The following is a 12,815-nucleotide window of genomic DNA, read 5'->3' on the forward strand; positions in this document are numbered from 1 at the left end:
TCCAAACGAAGAGGAACAGTAATGGCCTCGGAAGAGAAAGTGAAGTGTATCTGATTAAACGAAGCAGGTTACAAAATACGAAACATTCAGGAGACGTTTGGAGTCGGAAAGTCTCAAATCTACGAGACTTTGAAAAATGAGGAAGCGATTCTTGCTCATTCCGATTCTGGCTATTTCCATGCTCAGAGTGAATTGCTTGCGGCTCGACGGACAGTTGAGTAAATACAGGTTTCCTGGTATGGCTGTTTCCTGGTTGACTGTTATCGTGCTAAAAACTTTCCACAAACTGGACCGCTAATAAGAGAGAAAGCGAATTCCATAACACTAACTATGGGCATCGAAGACTTTGAAGCGTCCCGTGGCTGGCATCAAAAATTCATTGCACGACATCAACTGAGCAACGCTGTCTTGTGTGGTGATTGAGGATACGTCAAGTTCGAGACAGTGAGTGAGTGGAAAGAAACCACCAGGTCTTTTATTCGGGTCATTTTGTAGCAAATAGTCCTAACTTTGTTATATTTTGTCACCTACCTGTATGCTGCAGTTTTGGGGCAATATATTGTTGCACTTTGTTGCTTGTGTTGTCACACATGTATGTTGTTAACATACTTGGACGTTCATACAGGACATATACCACAGTTGTTTCAGCGTTCTCATTAAAAAAAAAAAAAAAGGTAATACTTTAATGCTTTTGTTCTGTTGATGTTTGGTCTGGACTGTCAATATGTATAGTTTTTTTTATGAACCGTATCTTGTGCTGACCCGGCCCACCTGTCAAATTTAGAAATCAATGTGGCCACCGAGCCAAAAAAGTTGCCCACCCCTGCCCTAGAACTTTGGATGAAGCGGAGAATGGTGTGTGTCTTGTGACCTGTTATAACTGTCATATGCTTGTGCAGGAGTTTTTTGCCTAACTCAAATTATCCTCAAAATTAGGGTAGTTCAAGCGTGTTTTTTTTTCTCCCTCCTCCCTTGTGGTTTCTTTCTGACTTCCGGGTTGAGTGAACGCTGGTGCGTTTTGGCTGCCACTGCTCAGCCCGTATTGTTTTGTGTTTTTTGTTATTGTAAAGTGTCCTTGGGTGTCTTGAAAGGTGCTTATAAATAAAATGTATTATTATTATTATTATTATTATAACTAAAGCATTCCCCACACACGAACCTCGCCCCCCAAAAGCTAAGGTTCTCCCGAACCCTTAATCCGATTTTCTAAACTCTATGTGTGTTGTACTCAGGTTGAAGTGGCCGTTGAAATGTGTGTTTTGTTTAGGTGTGACACTCAGTTTCAGTTTTTATTGCTTGAAATGCATTTTCAGGCCGAGCTGAGCACATTTTCTGAGTTTCAATGTATCTTCATAGTGATGAATTGTGTGATCAAATTAATGCTGATTTAGGCTTCAGGAGGTCACCCTGAACAAAATACATGTTGAAGTGTGTGCATAAGTCCTTTGGTTTAGGCGTGATTCTCAATTTGAGTTTTTATTGCTTTAAATGTATTTTCAGGCCGAGCTGAGCACGTTTTCTGACTTTGAATGTATCTTCATAGGAATGAGTTGTGTTGTCAAATTAATGCTCATTTAGGCTTCAAGATGACATCCTGAACTAAATACATGTTGAAGAATGTGCATAAGTCCTTTGGTTTAGGTGTCGCATACAATTTGAGTTTTTATGGCTTTAAATGCATTTTCAGGCCAAGCTGAGCACGTTTTCTGAATTTGAATGTATCTTCATAGGAATGAGTTGTGTGATCAAATTAATGCTCATTTAGGCTTCAGGAGGTCACCCTGAGCTAAATACACGTTGAAAGGTTTGCATAAGTCCTTTGGTTTCGGCGTGACACTCAATTTGAGTTTTTATTGCTTTAAATGCATTTTCAGGCCGAGCTGAGCACGTTTTCTGAGTTTGAATGTATATTCATAGGAATGAGTTGTGTGATCAAATTAATGCTCATTTAGGCTTCAGGAGGTCAACCTGAACTAAATACATGTTGAAGTGTGTGCATAAGTCCTTTGGTTTTGGTGTGACACTCAATTTGAGTTTTTATTGCTTTAAATGCATTTTCAGGCCGAGCTGAGCACGTTTTCTGAGTTTGAATGTATCTTCATAGGAATGAGTTGTGTGATCAAAATCATGGGGATTTAGGCTTCAGGAGTTCATCCTGAACTAAATACATGTTGACATGTGTGCATAAGTCCTTTTGTTTAGGCGTGACACTCAATTTGAGTTTTTATTGCTTTAAATGCATTTTCAGGCCGAGCTGAGCGCGTTTTCTGAGTTTGAATGTATCTTCATAGGAATGCGTTGTGTGATCAAATTAATGCTCATTTAGGCTTCAGGAGGACATCCTGACCTAAATACATGTTGAAGTGTGTGCATAAGTCCTTTGGTTTAGGCGTGACACTCAATTTGAGTTTTTATTGCCTTAAATGCATTTTCAGCCCGAGCTGAGCGCGCTTTCTGAGTTTGAATGTATCTTCATAGGAATGAGTTGTGTAGTCAAATTAATGCTCATTTAGGCTTCAGGAGGACATCCTGAACTAAATACATCTATAAGTGTGTGCATAAGTCCTTTGGTTTAGGCGTGACACTCAATTTGAGTTTTTATTGCTTTAAATGCATTTTCAGGCCGAGCTGAGCAGGTTTTCTGAGTTTGAATGTATCTTCATAGGAATGAGTTGTGTGGTCAAATTAATGCTCATTTAGGCTTCCGGAGGACATCCTGAACTAAATACATGTTGAAGTGTGTGCATAAGTCCTTTGGTTTAGGCGTGACACTAAATTTGAGTTTTTATTGCTTAAAATGCATTTTCAACCCGAGCTGAACACGTTTTCTGACTTTGATTGTAGTTTTCAAAATATGTCTTGAATCATGTTATAGTCTGTGTCGCCCTCTACTGACCAAAGTCCAATATTGTCTCCGAGGCCTGAAAGCATTTTCATTTATATGACTGTATAACTGTACTCTTGAGCCAATTATTCCATTACTCTTTGTTCTTGAACTAATTATAACTCAATGCGGGTACCATGACTATACTCAATTTCAGTTTTTATTGCTTTAAATGCATTTTCAGCCCGAGCTGAGCGCGTTTTCTGACTTTGAATGTATCTTCATAGGAATGAGTTGTGTGGTCAAATTGTTGCTCATTTAGGCTTCAGAGGTCATCCTGAACAAAATACATGTTGAAGTGTGTGCATAAGTCCTTTTGTTTAGGTGTGACACTCAATTTGAGTTTTTATTGCTTTAAATGCATTTTCAGCCCGAGCTGAGCACGTTTTGTGAGTTTGAATGTATCTTCATAGGAATGAGTTGTGTGGTCAAATTAATGCTCATTTAGGCTTCAGGTGGTCATCCTAAACAAAATACATGTTGAAGTGTGTGCATAAGTTCTTTGGTTTAGGCGTGACACTCAATTTGAGTTTTTATTGCTTTAAATGCATTTTCAGCCCGAGCTGAGCACGTTTTGTGAGTTTGAATGTATCTTCATAGGAATGAGTTGTGTGGTCAAATTAATGCTCATTTAGGCTTCAGGTGGTCATCCTGAACAAAATACATGTTGAAGTGTGTGCATAAGTCCTTTGGTTTAGGTGTGACACTCAATTTGAGTTTTTATTGCTTTAAATGCATTTTCAGCCCGAGCTGAGCACGTTTTGTGAGTTTGAATGTATCTTCATAGGAATGAGTTGTGTGGTCAAATTAATGCTCATTTAGGCTTCAGGTGGTCATCCTAAACAAAATACATGTTGAAGTGTGTGCATAAGTTCTTTGGTTTAGGCGTGACACTCAATTTGAGTTTTTATTGCTTTAAATGCATTTTCAGCCCGAGCTGAGCACGTTTTGAGAGTTTGAATGTATCTTCATAGGAATGAGTTGTGTGGTCAAATTAATGCTCATTTAGGCTTCAGGTGGTCATCCTGAACTAAATACATGTTGAAGTGTGTGCATAAGTCCTTTGGTTTAGGCGTGACACTCAATTTGAGTTTTTATTGCTTTAAATGCATTTTCAGCCCGAGCTGAGCGCGCTTTCTGACTTTGAATGTATCTTCATAGAAATGAGTTGTGTGGTCAAATTATTGCTCATTTAGGCTTCAGGAGGTCATCCTGAACAAAATACATGTTGAAGTGTGTGCATAAGTCCTTTGGTTTAGGCGTGACACTCAATTTGAGTTTTTATTGGTTTAAATGCATTTTCAGCCCGAGCTGAGCATGTTTTGTGAGTTTAAATGTATCTTCATAGGAATGAGTTGTGTGGTCAAATTAATGCTCATTTAGGCTTCAGGTGGTCATCCTGAACTAAATACTTGTTGAAGTGTGTGCATAAGTCCTTTGGTTTAGGCGTGACACTCAATTTGAGTTTTTATTGCTTCAAATGCATTTTCAGCCCGAGCTGAGCACGTTTTGTGAGTTTGAATGTATCTTCATAGGAATGAGTTGTGTGGTCAAATTAATGCTCATTTAGGCTTCAGGTGGTCGTCCTGAACTAAATACATGTTGAAGTGTGTGCATAAGTCCTTTGGTTTAGGCGTGACACACAATTTGAGTTTTTATTGCTTTAAATGCATTTTCAGCCCGAGCTGAGCACGTTTTGTGAGTTTGAATGTATCTTCATAGGAATGAGTAGTGTGGTCAAATTAATGCTCATTTAGGCTTCAGGTGGTCATCCTGAACAAAATACATGATGAAGTGTGTGCATAAGTTCTTTGGTTTAAGTGTGACACTCAATTTGAGTTTTTATTGCTTTAAATGCATTTTCAGCCCGAGCAGGCACGTTTTGTGAGTTTGAATGTATCTTCATAGGAATGAGTTGTGTGGTCAAATTAATACTCATATAGGCTTCAGGAGGTCATCCTGAACAAAATACATGCTGAAGTGTGTGCATAATCCTTTGGTTTATGTGTGACACTCAATTTGAGTTTTTATTGCTTTAAATGCATTTTCAGCCCGAGCTGAGCACGTTTTGTGAGTTTGAATGTATCTTCATAGGAATGTGTTGTGTGGTCAAATTAATGCTCATATAGGCTTTAGGGGGTCATCCTGAACAAAATACATGTTGAAGTGTGTGCATAAGTCCTTTGGTTTAGGTGTGACACTCAATTTGACTTTTTATTGCTCTAAATGCATTTTCAGCCCGAGCTGAGCACGTTTTGTGAGTTTGAATGTATCTTCATAGGAATGAGTTGTGTGGTCAAATTAATGCTCATTTAGGCTTCAGGTGGTCATCCTGAACAAAATACATGTTGAAGTGTGTGCATAAGTCCTTTGGTTTAGCCGTGACACTCAATTTGAGTTTTTATTGCTTTAAATGCATTTTCAGCCCGAGCTGAGCGCGTTTTCTGACTTTGAATGTATCTTCTTAGGAATGAGTTGTGTGGTCAAATTAATCCTCATTTAGGCTTCAGGTGGTCATCCTGAACTAAATACATGTTGAAGTGTGTGCATAAATCCTTTGGTTTGGGCGTGACACTCAATTTGAGTTTTTATTGCTTTAAATGCATTTTCAGCCCGAGCTGAGCATGTTTTGTGAGTTTGAATGTATCTTCATAGGAATGAGTTGTGTGGTCAAATTAATGCTCTTTAGGCTTCAGGTGGTCATCCTGAACTAAATACATGTTGAAGTGTGTGCATAAGTCCTTTGGTTTAGGCGTGACACTCAATTTGAGTTTTTATTGCTTTAAATGCATTTTCAGCCCGGGGCTGAGCGCGCTTTCTGACTTTGAATGTATCTTCATAGGAATGAGTTGTGTGGTCAAATTATTGCTCATTTAGGCTTCAGGAAGTCATCCTGAAAAAAATACATGTTGAAGTGTGTGCATAAGTCCTTTGGTTTAGGCGTGACACTCAATTTGAGTTTTTATTGCATTAAATGCATTTTCAGCCCGAGCTGAGCACGTTTTGTGAGTTTAAATATATCTTCATAGGAATGAGTTGTGTGGTCAAATTAATGCTCATTTAGGCTTCAGGTGGTCGTCCTGAACTAAATACATGTTGAAGTGTGTGCATAAGTCCTTTGGTTCAGGCGTGACACTCAATTTGAGTTTTTATTGCTTTAAATGCATTTTCAGCCTGAGCTGAGCACGTTTTGTGAGTTTGAATGCATCTTCATAGGAATGAGTAGTGTGGTCAAATTAATGCTCATTTAGGCTTCAGGTGGTCATCCTGAACAAAATACATGTTGAAGTGTGTGCATAAGTTCTTTGGTTTAGGCGTGACACTCAATTTGAGTTTTTATTGCTTTAAATGCATTTTCAGCCCGAGCTGAGCACGTTTTGTGAGTTTGAATGTATCTTCATAGGAATGAGTTGTGTGGTCAAATTAATGCTCATTTAGGCTTCAGGTGGTCATCCTGAACAAAACACACGTTGAAGTGTGTGCATAATACTTTGGTTTAGGTATGACACTCAATTTGAGTTTTTATTGCTTTAAATGCATTTTCAGCCCGAGCTGAGCACGTTTTGTGAGTTTGAATGTATCTTCATAGGAATGTGTTGTGTGGTCAAATTAATGCTCATATAGGCTTCAGGAGGTCATCCTGAACAAAATACATGTTGAAGTGTGTGCATAAGTCCTTTGGTTTAGGTGTGACACTCAATTTGAGTTTTTATTGCTTTAAATGCATTTTCAGCCCGAGCTGAGCACGTTTTGTGAGTTTGAATGTATCTTCATAGGAATGAGTTGTGTGGTCAAATTAATGCTCATTTAGGCTTCAGGAGGACATCCTGAACTAAGTACATGTTGAAGTGTGTGCATAAGTCCTTTGGTTCAGGCGTGACACTCAATTTGAGTTTTTATTGCTTTAAATGCATTTTCAGCCAGACCTGAGCACGTTTTGTGAGTTTGAATACATCTTCGTAGGAATGAGTTGTGTGGTCAAATTAATGCTCATTTAGGCTTCAGGAGGACATCCTGAACTAAGTACATGTTGAAGTGTGTGCATAAGTCCTTTGGTTTGGGCGTGACACTCAATTTGAGTTTTTATTGCTTTAAATGCATTTTCATCCCGAGCTGAGCACGTTTTGTGAGTTTGAATGTATCTTCATAGGAATGAGTTGTGTGGTCAAATTAATGCTCATTTAGGCTTCAGGTGGTCATCATGAACAAAATACCTGTTGAAGTGTGTGCATAAGTCCTTTGGTTTAGGCGTGACACTCAATTTGAGTTTTTATTGCTTTAAATGCATTTTCAGCCCGAGCTGAGCACATTTTGTGAGTTTGAATGTATCTTCATAGGAATGAGTTGTGTGGTCAAATTAATGCTCATATGGGCTTCAGGAGGTCATCCTGAACAAAATACATGTTGGAGTGTGTGAATAAGTCCTTTGGTTTAGGTGTGACACTCATTTTGAGTTTTTATTGCTTTAAATGCATTTTCAGCCCGAGCTGAGCATGTTTTGTGAGTTTGAATGTATCTTCATAGGAATGAGTTGTGTGGTCAAATTAATGCTCTTTTAGGCTTCAGGTGGTCATCCTGAACTAAATACATGTTGAAGTGTGTGCATAAGTCCTTTGGTTTAGGCGTGACACTCAATTTGAGTTTTTATTGCTTTAAATGCATTTTCAGCCCGAGCTGAGCGCGCTTTCTGACTTTGAATGTATCTTCATAGGAATGAGTTGTGTGGTCAAATTATTGCTCATTTAGGCTTCAGGAGGTCATCCTGAACAAAATACATGTTGAAGTGTGTGCATAAGTCCTTTGGTTTAGGCGTGACACTCAATTTGAGTTTTTATTGCTTTAAATGCATTTTCAGCCCGAGCTGAGCACGTTTTGTGAGTTTGAATGTATCTTCATAGGAATGAGTTGTGTGGTCAAATTAATGCTCATTTAGGCTTCAGGAGGACATCTTGAACTAAGTACATGTTGAAATGTGTGCATAAGTCCTTTGGTTCAGGCGTGACACTCAATTTGAGTTTTTATTGCTTTAAATGCATTTTCAGCCCGAGCTGAGCATGTTTTGTGAGTTTGAACATATCTTCATAGGAATGAGTTGTGTGGTCAAATTAATGCTCATTTAGGCTTCAGGTGGTCATCCTGAACTAAATGCATGTTGAAGTGTGTGCATAAGTCCTTTGGTTTAGGCGTGACACTCAATTTGAGTTTTTATTGCTTTAAATAAATTTTCAGCCCGAGCTGAGCGCGTTTTGTGAGTTTAAATGTATCTTCATAGGAATGTGTTGTGTGGTCAAATTAATGCTCATATAGGCTTCAGGAGGTCATCCTGAACAAAATACATGTTGAAGTGTGTGCATAATCCTTTGGTTTAGGCGTGACACTCAATTTGAGTTTTTATTGCTTTAAAATGCATTTTCAGCCCGAGCTGAGCGCGCTTTCTGACTTTGAATGTATCTTTATAGAAATGAGTTGTGTGGTCAAATTATTGCTCATTTAGGCTTCAGGAGGTCATCCTGAACAAAATACATGTTGAAGTGTGTGCATAAGTCCTTTGGTTTAGGCGTGACACTCAATTTGAGTTTTTATTGCTTTAAATGCATTTTCAGCCCGAGCTGAGCACGTTTTGTGAGTTTGAATGTATCTTCATAGGAATGAGTTGTGTAGTCAAATTAATGCTCATATGGGCTTCAGGAGGTCATCCTGAACAAAATACATGTTGAAGTGTGTGCATAAGTCCTTTGGTTTAGGCGTGACACTCAATTTGAGTTTTTATTGCTTTAAATGCATTTTCAGCCCGAGCTGAGCGCGCTTTCCGACTTTGAATGTATCTTCATAGGAATGAGTTGTGTGGTCAAATTATTGCTCATTTAGGCTTCAGGAGGTCATCCTGAACAAATTACATGTTGAAGTGTGTGCATAAGTCCTTTGGTTTAGGCGTGACACTCAATTTGAGTTTTTATTGCTTTAAATGCATTTTCAGCCCAAGCTGAGCTCGTTTTGTGAGTTTGAATGTATCTTCATAGGAATGAGTTGTGTGGTCAAATTGATGCTCATATGGGCTTCAGGAGGTCATCCTGAACAAAATACATGTTGAAGTGTGTGCATAAGTCCTTTGGTTTAGGCGTGACACTCAATTTGAGTTTTTATTGCTTTAAATGCATTTTCAGCCCGAGCTGAGCATGTTTTGTGAGTTTGAATGTATCTTCATAGGAATGAGTTGTGTGGTCAAATTAATGCTCATTTAGGCTTCAGGTGGTCATCCTGAACTAAATACATGTTGAAGTGTGTGCATAAGTCCTTTGGTTTAGGCGTGACACTCAATTTGAGTTTTTATTGCTTTAAATGCATTTTCAGCCCGAGCTGAGCGCGCTTTCTGACTTTGAATGTATCTTCATAGAAATGAGTTGTGTGGTCAAATTATTGCTCATTTAGGCTTCAGGAGGTCATCCTGAACAAAATACATGTTGAAGTGTGTGCATAAGTCCTTTGGTTTAGGCGTGACACTCAATTTGAGTTTTTATTGCTTTAAATGCATTTTCAGCCCGAGCTGAGCATGTTTTGTGAGTTTGAATGTATCTTCATAGGAATGAGTTGTGTGGTCAAATTAATGCTCATTTAGGCTTCAGGTGGTCATCCTGAACTAAATACATGTTGAAGTGTGTGCATAAGTCCTTTGGTTTAGGCGTGACACTCAATTTGAGTTTTTATTGCTTTAAATGCATTTTCAGCCCGAGCTGAACGCGCTTTCTGACTTTGAATGTATCTTCATAGGAATGAGTTGTGTGGTCAAATTAATGCTCATTTAGGCTTCAGGTGGTCATCCTGAACTAAATACTTGTTGAAGTGTGTGCATAAGTCCTTTGGTTTAGGCGTGACACTCAATTTGAGTTTTTATTGCTTCAAATGCATTTTCAGCCCGAGCTGAGCACGTTTTGTGAGTTTGAATGTATCTTCATAGGAATGAGTTGTGTGGTCAAATTAATGCTCATTTAGGCTTCAGGTGGTCGTCCTGAACTAAATACATGTTGAAGTGTGTGCATAAGTCCTTTGGTTTAGGCGTGACACACAATTTGAGTTTTTATTGCTTTAAATGCATTTTCAGCCCGAGCTGAGCACGTTTTGTGAGTTTGAATGTATCTTCATAGGAATGAGTAGTGTGGTCAAATTAATGCTCATTTAGGCTTCAGGTGGTCATCCTGAACAAAATACATGATGAAGTGTGTGCATAAGTTCTTTGGTTTAAGTGTGACACTCAATTTGAGTTTTTATTGCTTTAAATGCATTTTCAGCCCGAGCTGAGCACGTTTTGTGAGTTTGAATGTATCTTCATAGGAATGAGTTGTGTGGTCAAATTAATACTCATATAGGCTTCAGGAGGTCATCCTGAACAAAATACATGTTGAAGTGTGTGCATAAGTCCTTTGGTTTAGGTGTGACACTCAATTTGACTTTTTATTGCTTTAAATGCATTTTCAGCCCGAGCTGAGCACGTTTTGTGAGTTTGAATGTATCTTCATAGGAATGAGTTGTGTGGTCAAATTAATGCTCATTTAGGCTTCAGGTGGTCATCCTGAACAAAATACATGTTGAAGTGTGTGCATAAGTCCTTTGGTTTAGCCGTGACACTCAATTTGAGTTTTTATTGCTTTAAATGCATTTTCAGCCCGAGCTGAGCGCGTTTTCTGACTTTGAATGTATCTTCATAGGAATGAGTTGTGTGGTCAAATTAATGCTCATTTAGGCTTCAGGAGGTCATCCTGAACTAAATACATGTTGAAGTGTGTGCATAAATCCTTTGGTTTGGGCGTGACACTCAATTTGAGTTTTTATTGCTTTAAATGCATTTTCAGCCCGAGCTGAGCATGTTTTGTGAGTTTGAATGTATCTTCATAGGAATGAGTTGTGTGGTCAAATTAATGCTCTTTAGGCTTCAGGTGGTCATCCTGAACTAAATACATGTTGAAGTGTGTGCATAAGTCCTTTGGTTTAGGCGTGACACTCAATTTGAGTTTTTATTGCTTTAAATGCATTTTCAGCCCGGGGCTGAGCGCGCTTTCTGACTTTGAATGTATCTTCATAGGAATGAGTTGTGTGGTCAAATTATTGCTCATTTAGGCTTCAGGAGGTCATCCTGAAAAAAATACATGTTGAAGTGTGTGCATAAGTCCTTTGGTTTAGGCGTGACACTCAATTTGAGTTTTTATTGCATTAAATGCATTTTCAGCCCGAGCTGAGCACGTTTTGTGAGTTTAAATATATCTTCATAGGAATGAGTTGTGTGGTCAAATTAATGCTCATTTAGGCTTCAGGTGGTCGTCCTGAACTAAATACATGTTGAAGTGTGTGCATAAGTCCTTTGGTTCAGGCGTGACACTCAATTTGAGTTTTTATTGCTTTAAATGCATTATCAGCCTGAGCTGAGCACGTTTTGTGAGTTTGAATGCATCTTCATAGGAATGAGTAGTGTGGTCAAATTAATGCTCATTTAGGCTTCAGGTGGTCATCCTGAACAAAATACATGTTGAAGTGTGTGCATAAGTTCTTTGGTTTAGGCGTGACACTCAATTTGAGTTTTTATTGCTTTAAATGCATTTTAAGCCCGAGCTGAGCACGTTTTGTGAGTTTGAATGCATCTTCATAGGAATGAGTAGTGTGGTCAAATTAATGCTCATTTAGGCTTCAGGTGGTCATCCTGAACAAAATACATGTTGAAGTGTGTGCATAAGTTCTTTGGTTTAGGCGTGACACTCAATTTGAGTTTTTATTGCTTTAAATGCATTTTCAGCCCGAGCTGAGCACGTTTTGTGAGTTTGAATGTATCTTCATAGGAATGTGTTGTGTGGTCAAATTAATGCTCATATAGGCTTCAGGAGGTCATCCTGAACAAAATACATGTTGAAGTGTGTGCATAAGTCCTTTGGTTTAGGTGTGACACTCAATTTGAGTTTTTATTGCTTTAAATGCATTTTCAGCCCGAGCTGAGCACGTTTTGTGAGTTTGAATGTATCTTCATAGGAATGAGTTGTGTGGTCAAATTAATGCTCATTTAGGCTTCAGGAGGACATCCTGAACTAAGTACATGTTGAAGTGTGTGCATAAGTCCTTTGGTTCAGGCGTGACACTCAATTTGAGTTTTTATTGCTTTAAATGCATTTTCAGCCAGACCTGAGCACGTTTTGTGAGTTTGAATACATCTTCGTAGGAATGAGTTGTGTGGTCAAATTAATGCTCATTTAGGCTTCAGGAGGACATCCTGAACTAAGTACATGTTGAAGTGTGTGCATAAGTCCTTTGGTTTGGGCGTGACACTCAATTTGAGTTTTTATTGCTTTAAATGCATTTTCATCCCGTGCTGAGCACGTTTTGTGAGTTTGAATGTATCTTCATAGGAATGAGTTGTGTGGTCAAATTAATGCTCATTTAGGCTTCAGGTGGTCATCATGAACAAAATACCTGTTGAAGTGTGTGCATAAGTCCTTTGGTTTAGGCGTGACACTCAATTTGAGTTTTTATTGCTTTAAATGCATTTTCAGCCCGAGCTGAGCACGTTTTGTGAGTTTGAATGTATCTTCATAGGAATGAGTTGTGTGGTCAAATTAATGCTCATATGGGCTTCAGGAGGTCATCCTGAACAAAATACATGTTGAAGTGTGTGAATAAGTCCTTTGGTTTAGGTGTGACACTCATTTTGAGTTTTTATTGCTTTAAATGCATTTTCAGCCCGAGCTGAGCATGTTTTGTGAGTTTGAATGTATCTTCATAGGAATGAGTTGTGTGGTCAAATTAATGCTCATTTAGGCTTCAGGTGGTCATCCTGAACTAAATACATGTTGAAGTGTGTGCATAAGTCCTTTGGTTTAGGCGTGACACTCAATTTGAGTTTTTATTGCTTTAAATGCATTTTCAGCCCGAGCTGAGCGCGCTTTCTGACTTT

This window comes from Hippocampus guttulatus, chromosome 8 (assembly GCF_054856545.1).
Source record: "Hippocampus guttulatus isolate MCC_2025c chromosome 8, RoL_Hgut_1.0, whole genome shotgun sequence".
Taxonomy (NCBI): Eukaryota; Metazoa; Chordata; class Actinopteri; order Syngnathiformes; family Syngnathidae; genus Hippocampus; species Hippocampus guttulatus.